An 18,836-nucleotide genomic window follows, 5' to 3' on the forward strand; every position below is an offset into this window, starting at 1 on the left:
TGATCCTCAAAATGGCTAATCCTCATTCGCTTTGATGATATTGTACCAAATTGATGTAAAATATCAAAACAAGCCCTGAATTTTTGTAAGGAGATGACTGACTGCCTAGGAGCAAGCCCATAACTTGTACTCAGAAATAGTGCTGATTTCTTTTCTTAACTAAACAAATAGGTCTTTACTATGTCCTTCCTCCCTACTTCTCCCTTCCTCTTTTTCTCCTGTCTTCCTTTCTTCCTTCTGTCCTTCCTTCCTTCCAACAAAGACCTATTAACTACTTTTCTTTGCAGATACTCCCCTTATCATTGGGAAAAACATTGATGTATACAACCGAATTCTCTTCCTGCTCTGTTAACAATCATTTATCTAAAACTTTTCACTAGGCACAGAGAGGAATGAAAATCCTACAGTCTCTTTCTAATTGTATCATCATGGTAGTCTAGAAACCAAGTCACAGAAATCATATATATATGATTATATATGGGGATAAATGATATGTTTATGTTTATCTACAAGCCTAATACCTGAATACATGTATATACCCATCTTTTTTGTTTGTTGTGATCCTTGATTTTGACTATCACATTCTCACTCTTCATATTCTGGGAGTTGGGTTTATGGAAGCTGTACTTTTCAATCCAGGCCCAGCTCCACTTCAGTTAGGTTAAATTTTTTCATGTCTTAGCAAAGAGTTGCCTTAGTTTTTATAGTTACCAATAAATTGGTATATTTCCATCGCTTTTGTGGTGATGACCTCATGGAAGGAAATGACCTTAGATTATCAATTAACTTCAGAAATATGCTCATTTCCCTAGAATTTTAGTTCATCAACTCTTGTTTCTTTCATGGCTCTCTGGTGCATTAAAATTGTGATACTAGTAACTTATCTATATTCCTAGCCAGGATGGAAAGTCCCTGATAATCAATAAGGAATTAATGGTGTATAAATATTAGAGTTAGATATGCAGAGGGAGCTGCTTTTATGAAGAAAGTTATTCAATACTGTTCAATTCCTAAGAGCTGAAGGGTAGAATGAGAGGAATGGAGAATCTATCTAGATTACCGTTAATATTTCATGACTATGGGGAGCATAAGAAGCATGTGATTATGCCACTTCAATGGCCTCCTTTGGGTCATTTTCACCAACTGCCTGTTTGTAAAGCTTTCTTGTCTAAGAAAAAATAAAAAACTGTACTCAAATCCCCATTATATTCCAAACTAGTTCTATGATATTGAGAAAATAATTTAATGTATCAGACCCTCAGTTTAGTCATCTGAAAAAATCGGCATGATCAGCTCATTTCTACCTGGATTCTTTTCCCATAGCTGTGTAATAAATTGCCTAAACACTTAGTGTTTAAGACAATTAATAAAGATGATATTTCAGAGTTTCTATTGACAAACACTAGGGTGCAGTTTAGCTGACTGGTTGTGAATCAGGTTTTCTGCTGGGACTACAGAGTAGGTTTTTGACTGGGGCTTCTATCATCTGAGTGCTTATCTAGGATCAGAAGATCCGCTATCAAGGTGGCTCATTCACATGCCTGGCAAACTGATGAGCTTGTGGCCAGGAGAACTCAGTTATTGACTAGTAATCTGGATTTCTTCACAGCTGCATGTGTCCTCGTAACATGGTAGATGACTTCCCCCAGAGTGAGTGATTCAGGAGAATTTAAAGTGAAGCCTTGATATCTTTTACAACTTGGCCTTGGGAGTCAGAGGACACCATTTCTGCCATATCCTACTGCATATATGGGCCAGTCACAGTCCTTCAGGGCCTAAAAGAGAATAACCAGAGTCAGGGATCATTTAGGACTACACTGTCAAACTCAGGGAAAGTTTGTGAGACTCCAATATGATAAGGGATATGGAATTCTCTGAAAGGATAAATTTTCCATGATGAAAATGACTAGGGTACCAGAGAAGAATGTGTATATTCATATATATATGAATATACATAGTACAAAGTATATACACAAATATATTATTGTGATAAAATAAATGCTATTCTTAAACCATCTTCTCACATTTTTAAAATACAGAGAACAATTAAAAGTATAGATTGAGTTGAACTGAAAGTATCTGGATGTGAAAATCTGAAGTGATATGAATCAGAACAATTAAAAGAATATATTTAAGGTCAGTTCTCCAGCGAAACATATTTTTGGTTCAGTTGTTGACCTTTATTTTTAATTTTATTTTCCAATTCATTTCTGCTATATTAAAGTTGAGGCACTTGGCACATAATTATTTTTTTTTTCCAGAAGCACACATATAAAAATATGCATATTATATATAGTTGTATGAAGAGACGTACATGAGTATACTGTGGCTTATAAAAGATCACAGGATAGCTGGTCTTGTACAATGTAACAAAACAACCCCTTTTCTGATGGAAGTCAATACATAAACAAACAAGACCTAGAAAGTTAATACGTAATTTGATGAAAAGTGCACATCATATAATAAAACTACAATTGCAACAATAACAGCAGTTACTTAAAGTCATTGAATGCTGCATGAGAGAAAACTTGCTTTGAGTTTTATTTTTAAACCCATAAATTTATTTTATTAATACTCATAAATCTAAGAGGCAAGCTTTAACTCTTCATTCTTGAACAGAATATAATTTTCTTTAGAAAGTTGAAATTATTTGCCTGTGGGTTCATAACTATTTAGTACCAACAGTAGAAGTTAATGCATGAGTGCATTGGTATCACAATACAAAGCTTTTTAAACTTTTTTCTTTATTCCAAGGCTTTGTTCTAGGTTGTTGGAAAGAAATAGTTATTCTTGTAAATAAACTGTTGAAAAATGTTAATCATTTATGGACTTAATATATGTGAATTTTAATTTCTAAAATATCAAACTGTAAGCTACTTGTAGTAACAGGACATCTAAAAACTGGGAGCAGAGAGGTCCAATGGAAAATTATTACACACCTTTAATAAGACATGATGAAGGCCTGACTTAGAGCAGTGAGATACAGTTAACAATAATAAAAACACTTACATATTACTTGCAATATTACAAGCACTGTTCTAAATGCTTTGTACATATTGTTTTGTCTATTCCTCATAATAGTACAATAAAATAAGTATTATCATTATTCTGATTTTTTTCTTATAAAGAAACAAAAGCACAGAATGGTTGAACTTAACCTAAGTTCCACAGGCATGGATTCAAGCTGTTCCACCTGTAGACTGTGAAATCTGTCTGTTAAAAAACACAAAAGTGACTTTTTAGATGCATGAAAAGAGACAAGATTAAGACACTGAATACAGTCTGGTAATGACTTGAGGCCTGTTATCAAAATTTCCTAAAAGGGTTTATTCCCCCTAAAATAAGGAACAGCCAGAATGTAACCGTAGATTTTTATTTTGACACAGGAAAAAAAAAAAAACCTATTCATTTATAACATATATTTATCTTGCAAATGCTAAAACTGTGGGCTTCAACAAATCGTATTTTCTCTGATTCAATTAAAAAATCAAACTCTGGGGAATCGATACATTAATTGATATCTTCCTATTTTGAAGGGTTTAATTGATGGTGTGATATTTAGCGTAAAATTAGTAGGCTACGAAAATTTGGCAGCCATATTCAAACCTGTCCTACTGACATATTACAGATGCTGACAATTGCAAATTCAACAAAAACAATACAAACATTTTTTTGTGACATCTGTTTAGCTTTACAAAACATTTTTTACCAATGTACCTAAATGTAGTCTATAATGAATGACTCTTCAAACAAATGTATAATTCGCTAAATATTGAGATTTTACTTAAACATTTGAAAAAATTATATACAAGAAAGCAAATGCATTTTCAGGGGAATAAAAAACCTTTCCATTATGTAGTTTCCTATATTACACATGAAGCATCCAAACTATTATCAAAATGTAGTTTCAACCTAATCCAAGACAATTTAATTTAATTGGACACATATTTATCCTGCTGACATGGTGTATGCTTCACTATAATCTGCTCATCTGACATAAATGAAGATAGTAGTTATGGAATAAAACACTGAGGCTCTAATTGTGGGGATCTAGAAGAATACAGTCTAACAGCTTAAAAATATCACTAAAAAAGGAAATAAAGGCAATCTCAATGTTTGAGGAAACATTTTTTATATATTGAGTTTTCTTTCTTTCTTTTACAATTATTATCTTTTCATTCATTCCCTTATTTACAACTCTTTTTGAGTATCAATTATATTTCTGAAATGTGCCTGATGCTAGTAATTTAGTGTAATCAAAGAGACTTTGTCTAGGCCTCCACAACTTTTAATGTCCAGGAGTCATTCAATATTATGTCCTGGTAATTTATAATGGTTAATTTCAAGTTTAAACTTCTCTTTAAATCAACGGATAACATGTATTTATATCATATTATACATATATATATATATATATATACACACTCATATATACGTGTGTGTGTATGTATAAGATATTATATATTATATAATAAAGGCAAACAGATGCTTTTACTCATAAGAATAAATTGATAACATTCCTCAAAATAAGGTATGGGTTTTGATTGATGGGTCAATATTCCCAAAGAACCTAGCTACAGATCCAATCACTTTGTTGGTAAAGAAATAAGACAAAATTATTGGTGTTGGAAGAATAAAAATAAAAAGCAAAATACAAGGCTCTGGTTTTATACTTCTTCCTTTGCTAAATCCTTAAGTATGATTTGTAGGTTTCCATACAACTTAGAAGCTGTCACATGGTGAGGATATAACTGAATGTGACTTTCCACACCGGAGAGACGAATGCCCCCAGGGTGAGGCCTTTGGTCCTCGGGGCCCAGAGAGACCAGGAAGAGAGTGACAAGAGAGTGTCCCTGCCACTCAAGCCAAAAGTGAAGGAGGGAAAGCAGATCCAAACTGAGTTTTTGACAATGTCACATATTACAACTTTCTTTTTTTAATACATTTATATTTTTGAATCCTTGCATTAAAAGAGTTAACAGAAGGATTATGATCATCTAGTGCATCCCATAGTTTAGATATCCTCAGGAATAATGGGACAGGAGGTTATTCCAATAAGGACAATAGTCTACATCTATTACCTGGGACACATGTGTGGGTGCAATGAATTGAGTATTATACCAAATAAGATCTTTAAAAATAATTTTTCTTAATGGAAAAATTATAAGAAAAAAGAAAAACAATTTGAAGAACAGAAATTTGTCTTCTGCAATTCCCTAACCCTTGGAAATCTATAATTCCAAATTGCTTTCAAAGAGATCAAAATCCTGAATAATCGAATAAAAACAGTTGTCTACTTTTTCAGAAGATAAGGAAGAAAAAATATTTCATAAGCACATCTGAAATATATGCTAGAATGCAAAACCCCCTAACTGTGCTTTTAGTTCTAAAAATTTATCCAGTTCTGAAGCCTGTTATGTTTTTCATTTTCTAATAACCCCTCTAACTACAGAATGTCATTAATTTTAGATATACTATACGTTTTGAAAATTCCATTAAGCTGATACTTCTGTTTACCATTAATATATTGTCCACTGTAGATATCATTATATGAATTGCATATTAATTTTCCATTTTAATTAAGTAATTTAAAATAACTCTCCATAATAATTCTCTATTTTAATCATGTAAATCATTCAATGAATACATCATTTCAAGTTTGATAAAGTTATGCTTATTATTTTTAAATAGAATTATTTTATTCTAGTTATAAATTGAATATATGAGCAATGTTGAAGATTCTGCAAATACAGAAAAACAAATGAATGAAAATCTCTTATAGTACTATTACTCTTCATAGATTAGTGTACCCAATTTCTGTTGAGGTAATTATGAGATTCAAATAAAATTGGCTTTAACTCCTTCAGTATCTTTTGTTATTTCTCCTTTTTAGTGCCAAAACCTTGAGTGTTACCTCTACAATGCATCCCAGTGTGCAGCAAAGTTTTTTGAAAGCAATTATGTAAATGAGAGCTTACTCTAGTGGGTTCATGCAGAAAACAACCAAATTAAATGTCACATCCAGGTACTTGAGTTATTTGGCATATTCAAAATGGCACTAATTCTCCTTTTAGTAGATCGGCCATTTTTTCCATACTTGGTGCTTTTACAGGAACACGTAATTGTCAGAGATATTGAAGTTCCAATCTTTCCTTCTTTTTTTCATACCTTTTAGCATTGAGAATGGAAGGTGACAGATTAGCTTTTCATTACATCACTAATTTACTATATCACAAAATAGTTTACTATATTACTAATTAGACATATATGCATAGATTTTATTTCTGGGCTCTTTATTCTGTTCCACTGATCTATGTGTCTGTTTTTATGCCAATACCAAGCTATTTTTATTTTTATAGCTTGTAATATAGGTTGAAATCAAGCAGTGCTATACCTCCAGGTTTATTGTTCTTCCTGAAGAGTACATTAGCTATTCTGTTTTTTTTGAGTTTCCATAAAAATTTTAGGATTGTTCTGTTTCTGTGAAAAATGCCTTTAGAATTTTGATAGGGATTGCATTGACTCTGTAGATTGCTTTGGCTCTTATGGACATTTTAAATGTTAATTGCTCTAATCCATGAACATGGAATGTCTTTCCATTTATTTGCATCTTCTTCAATTTCTTTCATCAAACATCTATCTTATAACTTTTATTGTACAGGTCTTTCACCTTCCTTGGTTAAATTTATTTATTTATTTATCTCTTAATATTTTTAGTGGTGCATTTAAGCATACAAAATCATTTTGATAGGTTTTACTATAGAATGTATAGATTTAAATTTTTTTCTATTTTTAAAATTTCACGCTTATAAAATAATTCTGTATTTTTTGAATCTGATGATTCAATACTTACATGACTTATCCTTCATTGCTTAATAACTTACTCCATTTGAAATAATTTTACTACATGCTGTAAAAATAATGAATGTCAGGTAGGGTTAAGGACAAACACCATAAAATGATATGCTCCAGGTTCAGAAAAGAAAACAATGGAACCAATAAAAAAAAAAAAAAGAAGAAATAGATTCACAGTTACAACTAGTAGTCAACAGAAAGGTGGGAGTGGGAGGTTGGGTAGGTGAAGAGGATTAAAAGGTACAGTCTACCAATTATGTTAAAAAATAAGTCACAGGGATGTAATGTACAGCACAGGGATTATAGTTAATATTATAATAATTTTGTATCATACATAATCTATGAAAATATCAAATCACTATGTTGTATACCTGAAACTAACAAGTCAATGGTACTCCAATTAGGAAAAAAAGGAGAGAAAATAAATGGAAAGATGAAAAGAAAAAGATAAAAATTTACAGGCATAGGTCTGTCAGGATTCTAGACTCTTGGTGATTCCCAAGACTCTTGACTTCTCATAAATAGGTAACCTTGGACCTGGGAGATTGATTGGGCTATGCATTAGGAGGGGGGCATCAAATACACTTGGAAAGAGAGGGAAAGTAGGAACATAGACTAAGCCAGAAGATGCTGAACTTTGCAATCAAGTTTACAGTCTTGGTGTGAAAATCATACAGTTTCTAGATGCTAAATACTTGACAAATTTGCACATCAGGCTTGGTTTTAGGTCATTAGGTCAAAGGAGACTTAGCTGGTCATTGCTAGGCTACTTGAGGGGCAACATCCAGAGACACCATGGACAAATACTGCTTTTTTTTCATGACAGTGGTTCTATTATGATGTTTCTTCCAAGATCTTCACCAATATCCCCATGCCATTTATGTATTTTTAAAATCAGTTCCTTTTCTTGAAATGTGATTTAAAATCATTCACGAAAAGTGCATATGCCTATCCTTATGTGTATTAAAATATTTGGTGGTGGTGGAGAAGACTGCTAATCTGTTCTATCCGATCCATACCAGTGTAATATGGTGTTAAGCAGTGTATGTTCATAGTAAGTGTCACTATCTGATGGGACATGCCCTCACTTTAAGCTCTCATTATTCAGATTTTCTGAAATTATCAATACTTTTATATTTAATCAGATAAAATTACTTCCTGACAGAGCATTCTAAGTCACTTGAATATATTTTAGCAATAAAAGCTCAGGACCAATTTGGATAACACAATGCTAATTGCAGACAAGGTACTGAAGTTCTGTTCTTGTAAGTAATGCACCTTTCACATATATCTAGAGCTTTTCATCCTAAGGCATTGTGGCAGTTCAACAGGAGAGTCTGGCCTAGTGGTTAAAACATAGGAAAGGGTGGTTTAAAGGATGTATGAGTTTGGAAGAGAGAGCTAAAATCCCTAAGTCATAGGGAACACAGCTTAGAATGCCAGACTGAATAAATGTACTTACATTAGTTCCCTAGAGGAACCTCATTGAAATTCTAAAAACAGGGAATGGTATTAACTGGACAAAAAAAAAAAAAAAAAAAAAAAAACTAACTTTTTTTTTTAATATGAATGTTAAAATAAGATTGGTAGAAAAAGTTGGTATCAACTTAATGTAGACTAAAGAGGGACTGCTTATAGAAATGATGATGATGATGATGATGATGATGATGATGATGATGATATTTCAAATTGAATCCTAGAAAAATCTATAAACTCATTGAACAGACTGATATCAAAGAGACCATGGTTAAACTAGTGGGATTATTTATGGAAGCATAAAATGATGTGGATCATTCCCTTAATTAGTGCACAAAGGGCGATTAAAAGAAGAATCTTGCCTGCAGATAAGCTGATGGGCTGGGGATGGGAGGTTCTCTGCTCAAATAAAGAATGTGCTATGGGATTTTGCTAAGAAGGATTCAGGGAGACTTTTGTCTCCTCCCCTACAATGCAGAAAGCTACATGCTCCCAACTGGCTGTGCTCCTGGGTGTGTCCTGAGAGCAGAGAGGTCTGTGCCCAGCATGGTGCCTAAGAGAACCAGTTTTCTGGCACTGCTGAATCTGTGGAATGTACATGTGCTCTCAAAGTACCCACTTGGGAGGCAGAAAATACCACCAAGGTGGGCAGGGCACTGGGTAGAAATGATTCTGTAGATGTTTACTGCAAGATCAGCACTGCCCAATTAAAATACAATGACAAAGAGCCAGACTAACTACAAATACACAAATTTGTTTTGAACCCATTGAAAATTGGAGGTGAGCCTGTAAATAACTTGATCAAAATCTAAGGAGAGTTGGTGCCAATGGGAAGAAAAGAGGCGCGAGCACATGTGTGGGTTTGTCACCAGTTGTGGGTTCTGGCCGGCAGAAGTCCTACCAAGATGGAATGAATTACTCAAGACTCTGGAAAAAGTCAAGAGAGTGAGAGGGAGTCGGGAGCCAACTCCACGAACCTCTCAGATGCTCCCGCATTTATTGTGTACAATCAAAGGAGAAGTCACTGACAGTTGTGTGATGGAATTCAGGAATTTAGGGAAAGACAAGGTGGGACTGAGATTGTAGAGTCTGGCTCAAGGTCAGAAGACCTTTCATGTTTTGGTAAATCATGTTTGTGTTGGCACCAGCGAGCCTACAGCTTATCAGGGAGGGACGTATAAGAAGCAGCTGCTTAACAACATTTTCCTTGGACTCAGGTGTCTGAGTCTGTCTTAGGTTGCACCCCTCTGGGGATCTTACCCATCATTGTCTAACCAGCCTTCTCACCTCTGAGTCTGCAGCTTTTTATAACTTGTTTACCATTCCAGCCCAAGACTCGTTCCTTTGTTCCCACAATTGGGGGCCTACAGTTTATCTTTAGGGAAGTCAAGGGAAGAGGGGAACAAGATACATTCTTATAGATATGTTAAAGCAGACCACCAGAACAGCCAGTTCTTTGTTTTGGGGATAGAAGACTATCTAACAGCAGGCACACCCAGCATTTATAGCCGAGGGCCTGGGTGCTTGCTTTGCAAAGAGCAGAGTGCTATCTAAAATCTCAACTATGCAAGCAAGGCAGTTACTAAGCACATTTGCTCTTCTTTAAGGAGACAAGGCGGCTGGAGTCTGTTACAATTTGTTAACCCAATCATGGGCTCCCACACACATGCTCACCTGAGGTCAACATAACTGAACATCTGTAGAAAGAGTTTATCTTGAATATGCGAAAAGTTGGTGAGGTCCAATGCAAATGGATAAGACAGTGTGAAACCGTCAAGGGCTGCGGAGATTGGAGGTGTACACATCTTCTTGCAAAGGAGTCCCAGCAAGCACTCACAAGGTGGGAAAGAATCCAAAAGCATCCAATCTGATGAAGAATTTGGGGGAGGGAAGGAGCTAGCAGCAGTTCAGGAGAGGTAAGAAACCAGGTCTAGATCCTTCTTTCATTCTTCCTCTACAGAATACATACACCACAGCTCCTAAGGCATCACTGAGAACGGATTGCAGCTGGGAGAAGACAGGAGGTAAAGTTGTGGGGAGCTCAGAGTTAGTACTGAATCCACTCTAGAGCCAGGAAACCATAGGGAAACAGAGATCACACCTCCAAGAGCCAGGGACACACATACACCCAACACCAAGTCATTAACAGGAGAACAGAGATACCCACCAACCTCACAGACAAGCAAACATGCTTGGGAGAGAAATTAATGGGAGGATTCAGCTGGGAACTGGCTAGAGCAAAACAAGCAGATTCACATCCTTTGGGACCAGATTCACATCCAAGTTCCTGACAGTGTAAAGACTTTGGAAGATCCTCAGCTCAGGTCTCCAAGGTTCTTTGCTCCAGGTAGTTTAATCCCTCTAGATATACTTTTAAATATTTTGGTTGCTTTTTATAAATGTCACTTTTTAGAGGGATTGTGGAGTTTCCTCTAGTTATTTTTTAAGGAAATTGTTGTTCTGCTATGAATTATTCCAGCGTGTTTGCAAGCAGGGATCTTGATCATGATTTAAAAATCTAGCATGATTTACATTTCCCTTGCCATTATTTTGCATATCATTTGTTTCATTTTGTGTAATTTATTTTGTCTTCTGTTTTACTTTTGGGTTATCTGGCTTGTCTTTTTCTTTCATTTTATTTTTAATATAGTGACCTTGCTTTTTTTTCCCCCATTTTTTTTATTTCATTCAAAAATTATACATGAGGATTTCCTATTTTATTAGAGGCAATGTTAAATAAAATAGTGTTCTTTCACTAATAAAGTTTCATTCCAGGGGCAAAGAACAGGCAATGCAAAAATAAATTTTTATATGTTCCCACACAACATTTTGGGGATAAATACCTGTTTAAAATGCATGAGTTTACTTGAAGACCACTTTTGCAGATACCAGGAAAACAAATTTTAAATTTGTAAATCTTTATTCTAAAACATTAAGGAAGTTTTTCATAACCTACACAAGGTCATTAAAAATGAGCATGCTATAGTCTTTAAAAGTTGGTTTCAAAATGAGAATAGCAAAAACATATAATTGTCTTTCTTCCTTGAAAAAATATTTGTTAAAGGTCATTTCTAATCAGTTCAAGATAAAAAAATTGCAAGACCTAGAGTTTATATATAAAGATGATGTACTATTTCTTCAAACCGTGTGACACATCCAAGGATTCTGTAAAATCCCAATTACACATAGGAAAAGTCTATAAAATATATGTAAAACATATACATATATATAGCGAGAGAGAGAGAGAGTTTCATCAGTTTGCTATGAACGAGGACATCTTGTGGTAACATAAGCATAAAGATGTTATCATAAATTAATAATTTACTGTGGCCTGGTTATTTTTTCCACAGTTATTTAAATCAATTCAAATAGTGATAAATTAAAAGCAGAAAATCCAACAAGATGGGATGACAGCAGCAGAGACAGGCCCCGTTAGGAAGTAAGGTCCGGCACAGCCACAGTTAGGGACAGTTTGAGCTGAGACTTGAGTGACAAGAAGCAGCCATTCCAGGACTTGAAGAAGGGGGCTTGTTGGGACTGGCAACAGCAAGTGTCTACTCAGGGGCAAGAATAAGCTTGGAAAGTTCAAATTTACTGAAGAAAACTAATGACTGGCTTAGGATCAGACGGATTAGTTGTTGGTGGAGAGAAAAAAGAGTGGATTCAAAGTCCTTCATTAACTGTGCTCTGATCTGGGCCCTGCTAACTTCTCCAGCTGTGCATCCAGCCACTCTCCTCCTTGCTCATGGCTTATGTCTGTCATCTCCCTTAATGTGACTCAAGCAAAAAGTGCCAGGCACCTTGAAACTTTTACATTCCCCTCTTCCGTCCCAGCTCTCTCAAGTAGTGAGTCATTTTCTCCATTGCGTCCTCTTACTTGCATCTACACAGATACTTCCCAATTTCCGTCTTATTTCTAGAGGTGGAACATGACTATTGTGTGGGAGACCTATCCCATTTCCTAGCAGAGTTCCACTCAACTGAAAAGGAAGCTGCTTCTCTTTTAACGTCTTTTACATTTGAAACATAAACACCCAGTGAGAGCTTATGAATTAGTTAGAAACTGTGCAAGGTACTTCACCCTTGTTAAAATCTTCAACCTTCTTGATATCTCATTTACATCTTGTTAAATGTAATTATTATATATGTATCACAGATAAGGAATCTGAAGTGCAGATATGCACTTATTTTGCAAAATTTATACAGCAAGAAAAGAATGGAGCAAAGATTTAGAACAAGATTTCTTACTCCAGACCCTGTGCTTTTGACCAATATACTTTGACCCCTTTCCTATACTGCAGGCTTCTACTCCACCCCCAAGCAACTTTTCACCATAAAATAAAGGAAATATAAGAAAAAAAGATGTTTCACTTCTAATGGTGATTCTGATTAGCTTTACTTTGCTTAGATCAGTTAAAATATAAATATGTAATTAATCATAATTTAGTATGCAACATATTTAGTCTGTAGGGTCACAGTGATTTTGATGACTGTCCTTCTTAAGCATGATTATTTGGCTCACCTTGCTCAACACCAAGGCCATACTTACATCACCAAATATAAAACTTACCATTCAGCATAGAGCTACACAATTTTTGTTACCAATACCAGAGATGCGAGAACCATTACAAAGCAATTTGTCATAGGAAGTGAGCTCAACATATTCTAGCTACTTCAGAAAGAAGCTCCTATGTATCTGAGTGTTGGCCATATAATTCTTTTCTGAAGGCTGCAGACCCAACCTTCTAATTCAAAGGTAGAGAGCTGTGGAGAGACAATGAGGTTTTCTACATCCTGCAAGTCTGTTGATTTGTTCTGTTTTTAAAAGCTTAGCTGTGGTGACAGTGAATATATGTATGGTCATGTATGACTGAAAAATTGTGCTCTACACTGGAAATTGACACAACATTGTAAACTGACTATACCAATAAAATAAAATTTAAAAAAAAAGGAAAAAAGCCTAGCTATGTTGAACTTAAAATTGTTCTATACAGGTACACATGTCACTGTCCTCTTGTGTGTGATGCTATGATGGATGGGGGCACTGAGTACTGTCTGGAAGCATCAGGGACAATGGGGATTAAGTGTGGCTGCATTCATGAGCAGACAGAGGATAACTAACCCCTTATCTTAGTCACTCCCTGGATGTTGGTAGCTACAAAAAGAAGAAGGCAACAGGGATCTTAGGGTGAAGACCCAGGAAAAAAAAAAGAAACAGAAGCCCATGCCCTTCTAGAGTTTATTATACACAAGTATAATAAGAAAAGTCACAAGTAATGTGTGTGTATGTGTGTGTGTGTATAGAGAAATAAAATATGATAGAGCGAAAGTTAATGCTGAGTGGTCATAATCTTTAATATGATCATCATGATTTTTGAGCAAAGTTCTGAAAGAAATGAGGAAAAAGAAGAGCACTTCAAGGTATTAGATAAAATTGTTGTAAGGCGTTTATTTTGATCTTCCAAGAAGGCACAAACAGTATTCATGGTTGTGAATTACTGTCTTACCCTACAAGATAATTCACATCAATGAAAAGAATAGATTTATAGGAACTGTCATATAATCATTTGATAAGAAAAGTGATTGTTTGGTTATCATCACAGTTTTAGAGAGGATGAACAGATCCTTCACTTTTCCCACAAGCTTTCTTTTTTAATCTGATTCTATGCCTGAGGCAAAGCAGTGCATTGATTTCCCCAAGCAAATTGCTTATACAGAGCTATGATGACAACTCTACTGGTCCTTAGATCAATGATAACTAATAAACCGTGTCTGTGTCTTTCTGAATTATTTGTTTACAAGCTATAGAAGCAGATCAGGCTAGCTTTAGGAAAATAATTTATGGGAAAGATATGGGATAAACCATAGACTCAAAGCAAAGGCTACAGTAAGCAATTCTTGAACAAGACTGAAATTGGAGAAATCCTGTAGTTTTTTACGAACCAATGGACAGTCTCCCTAGAAAACAAAGATAGGAGGATTTATCTAAATGAACGACCCAACCCACCCATCCTTTTGTAAAACTGTAAAATAGTGGAGTTCTTTCTCATTCTTCTTTTTCCAATTTCGGCCACTGTACCCTAACACCTTATTAGCTCAAATGTTGTGGAAATTCAAAGCAGTGAAAATTGTCTTGAGATTAAAGCTGACATTAAGTTGCACCTTTTTAGTTTTATACATATTATACATTATGATGAAGCCATTGGTGGTAGATTATGATGAGGATAATCAGTGAATTGTATTGTTTTTAATGTTTCATTTATCTACATCCTACTTCTATTATGTTCTTTATTTAATGATAATATTCTCAGTAGCTTGCAGTTAACTCACTCTTTCAAAACAACTGATCAAAAATAGATTTTCCTTTTTTGTCATCTCTCTTCCCTCAATCTACTTATCACATTTATCAGACAGGGCTTATTATAATCTTTTCAATCCTCATGGACAAACCCAAATTCTTAAACATGACAATGTCAAGAATTGGGTCTCTGCCAACAGAATTTCAATATCTATCCACTTGCAAATATTTATGGCATGTAGTTGAATATGCTGAAGTGTATTTGTGTGTGTATTTGATGCATACCATTTTCTCATTTTAGTATCAGTAATTGAACAATTCCTATTTATTGATATATTTCATTACACCACTCAGATTTTACAGTACAATGCTGTAATTAGATTATAACTTCCCTAACTTTTGTTTTGGATTATGTCATCCTAATCTTCCAATCTATTAATTCATCCTATCAGCATACAGTAGGACAGTCTTGTCTAGTCTGTGTGTTTGACATGATTGGTCCTTACAACCTCAGTGTGCCATTGTTCTAGGTTTTCTCATTGACCGTGTTTGATGCTGGTTCTTCGGTTTATTGGGAAAGAGAACAATTTAATCAAAGCAGAACTAAAATGATAGAAAGAGAGCTAGAACACAGTTAAGAACTAGACAGAGAATAACAAAAAAGCAGGAGGGAGAGAATGTTTCCCTTGTTTAAAGTAGCAACAGAATGAGAATGATCAGGGCTATTTCTTTTAGGAATCAAGGTCTCTTTCTTGGGAAAGTCAGAAATCTCTGGCCAATTGACTGTTAATTCCAGGACTGATAAAACTAAGAATTTTATCAGTCTAATTGAGTTTTATATGGAAATTTATTTTCCATCATGTTTGTTTCTTTTGGCTTTTCTTCAACTTGCAGATTTTTTTAGCCCACTACATCTACCACTTTACTGCTCAACATTGTATCACTTAAAAATATTATTTAACATCATTTAATAGTGTTTAGAAATATGATCTATCCACAAAAATTTATTATTTTTTCTATATATGCACTTATTTCTAGATACTTCAGTTCTCTGCCTTTTCATTCGCTCTTTAGTTTTTCTCTCAAAATCTTGGTTTCTCGTCTCCCTCTCCTTTTCCCTTTCTCTCTTCCTTCCTCTCCCCTACTCTCTTTTTCTCCAGCTCTGTTCCTGTCTCTGTTTCTCTCACTTATTATTTTAAAAAGACTCTAAATGTGTGTGAGAGAGACATCTTTCCAATTCATTCCTCCCGAAGTGATGAACTATGCCTACGGGTGACACTAAATTGTTGCCGCAAAATAATCTGGCAAGAAGATGAAGAGTCACATTTCCTGCCATCACTGTTTATGATGATGGCCTTGACAGAGTAGTTTACTGGAGCTGGTGTCTACAGCAAACACACAGACAAGGCCATTTTTATTTTAACATCATTCTGTAGGAAAGGGAGGACTTCAATCTTCAGGTTTGCTTTGGAAATATATATTTTTTTCAAGTTTCACCCACTCTTCTTTGATTAATGGTTAGAAAAGTAAATTCACTCTTCCCTTTAAAAATAAGTGCCTCAGGGTCAATAATTTAATTTCTCCCATGGGACTTTTTATAGGTACAAAATGGTCAAATGCTTTCTTGCTGAAAATAAATTGTGTGTCACATACAGCCTGATTTTTTTTTTATTATTATATGTAGAACTTCAGTTTCTATAGTTTTGTTTGTTTTAGCAAAGTGAGTTTGCTGCATGAGGAGGAGATGTGTCCTTCACACACGGACAGAATGTTGGACTCCATGATTCACTGGTTAAATGCAGGATTTAATTTACTTACTAAAATTGCTATAAATTTCTGCAAGATATGGTGGCCTATATGTAGTAGACATGAAATAGTAAAGTTAACAGATCCCTTGGAGAGCAGAATTTTGAAGCAACAGAAATTCAGATCTTTTTCAAAGAGAAAAAAAAATTGCTAATTTACCTGTGCCTAGTCTTGTCAGTTACTTTTACTGTTTAATTTTTTTTTGGAACATCTAATGTACTGTATTAAAAACATTTAATTATACTGTAACTTAATGATAGCAATCAAATTACATAGATGAGGTGACTACTCATAAGATCTTACTTTACTCTGTTCCTTTTCTGAGCCCTACTATCCTGATAAGATTGTCTATCTGTCCCTGCTCCTTAGACTCCTGGATTCAGATACCATGTTTCTGTCTTTTCCAATCCTAGGAAAATAGGATTTTTAAGTGTGGAAGGATAGAAGCAGCCATCTTGCTACTTATATTAGAGTGAAACCAAATCTAAGAATGGCACAATTAAGATATTTGAAGAACCTAAATCCTTGAAAATATTGTTAAATTGTTGAATAAACCCACCTGAAACTTACCTCAACCTTAGAGTTCCTGGGGAAAACGATACATTTTCTTCATTTCTGAAAATAGTTGAATCTGATTTTTGTTATTTACAATAGATAGTTTCCTAAGAGTTTGACAGATGTTTGTGTTATTCTTGTGGTGACAGTTTTGTTTTATTTATTTACTATTGTTATTTCAATTCAATAGCAAGAATAGTTGTCACCTAACACAAAAGCACACAATGAATAGAATTTAAAATAAGGCTAAATAAGAGTGAGGAGAAATAAGGGTATTATTTACACATTGAACACAAAGTAAAGTGAATTCACTGGTGGGAACATCACCATCTTTCATGTAGTTGGCAGAGATATGTTGTAAATTTGGTTATGAGATTCTTATCAGCTAACGTGAAGAGAAAAACCCTATCGGTTCAAAATTTACATTCAGTTAGGTGAAGGGAAAGCAGTTGTTCAGGAAAGGAACATCTAAGTCACTTTTGGTCTTGTTTGTTTTGCTTTGATTTTTGACATGGCCTATGAGTGTAAGACTTCATAAAAATAATGCTTTAAGATGAAGTTTCTCTCTACCTATAAATTGTATCACTTTCCACTCAACATGAGAACGTAGCTCTAGAGGGAAAAGTGAGAGACCAAGACAATGCGATTCTGTGCTTATCTGTCTGTGACAGAAATCTGTGTTCCCAGTGACAAAAAATCAACTCAAACTGGGACCACACAGACTGACTTCCTTACATTATTGCTCTTCCAAGGAAGAGAGGGCCGCTCTCCCTGAGCAGCTAAGCTGAAGTCTTGAATCCAGTTTTCTGTGGTTCAAAATTTGTGACTCTTTCCTGAACCAAAGGGTTTATGATTAAGCTAATTGAATTAAGTCAGTTACAAAGTCTGTATAGAGGTAAGGTCTATCTTACCAAACTTTATTGAGGGTTTTCCAAAATTAATTGCCAAAATAAATATGCAAGAATTCTAGATTAGTACAAGCAACAGAAGTCCAAAACGGTCTATGATTATTTACTTAGATTGTGTATATAATTTTTCTCCTTGTTTCAGAGAGCTGCCTAGACAGGAAACAAACAAAAATAGTATGCAAATAAATTAGGAGGAACGGAAAATAGAGGCATAGGAAAAACTGGTGAAGTAGATTCATGTACCAAGGTCTCATGAGCTTTGTTGTTTCTTTTTTAAAAAAATAAGATAAAGTTAATACTTAATGGATTAATTACTTATAACTTTATTCTTATTTTTAATTCTTTTCATTTACAGGACAATCAGTCATAGTAATGAGTTAATTATGCACTTCCAATCAAAACGTACACTTTAACATAAAAACATATATATAATAAAAATTCTCTCCTATTCTCATTATAAAATATGACTACATTTAAGAAAGGATAAAACAATTACTAAAATAATGACTTTGGTTTGCCTCTTCTATACATTACATTAAGTAGTGTATGAGAGTGAGTCTCTTTCATAATATTGTCATTAAAAGCATATCTAATTTATTAAATGGTGTAGCAAAGTGGCACATGTAGACCATCTAATACTACTTTTTCATTATCTTCAGAAAATGAAGGCAAAGGTTAAGGTAGTATTGTAGAATTTAATTGAATATTTCTTTTTTTTAAGTTTTGTGTGGCAAATTTTATAAGCTCAAGAGAGTAAACAGATGTACTTAAAAAAAAACAATTGTGACAATAGATGTTTGGCTGATTGTGACAATGGATGTTTGACAAAACTCAGAGGGATAGTTGCATGAATAAGCTTTGATACAGTTTCAAGTCATCTGAATCTGGGTAGCCTTAACTTTTTAGATATTATTGACATTATATTTGAAAGAACCAAG

The 18,836-nt window shown here is 34.4% G+C and overlaps 1 long non-coding RNA gene across 1 annotated transcript; it reads right to left on the minus strand.

The window, feature by feature from the left end:
• Window positions 1–3,678: 3,678 nt before the first annotated feature.
• Window positions 3,679–18,292, minus strand: LOC116668492. Its single transcript, XR_004325705.1, has 3 exons — window positions 18,198–18,292; window positions 12,063–12,066; window positions 3,679–3,689 (listed from the first exon to the last, which is right to left on the minus strand). It is a non-coding gene; the product is annotated as an uncharacterized LOC116668492 (long non-coding RNA).
• Window positions 18,293–18,836: the final 544 nt, after the last annotated feature.

This window comes from Camelus ferus, chromosome 1 (genome assembly GCF_009834535.1).
Source record: "Camelus ferus isolate YT-003-E chromosome 1, BCGSAC_Cfer_1.0, whole genome shotgun sequence".
Classification (NCBI taxonomy): Eukaryota; Metazoa; Chordata; class Mammalia; order Artiodactyla; family Camelidae; genus Camelus; species Camelus ferus.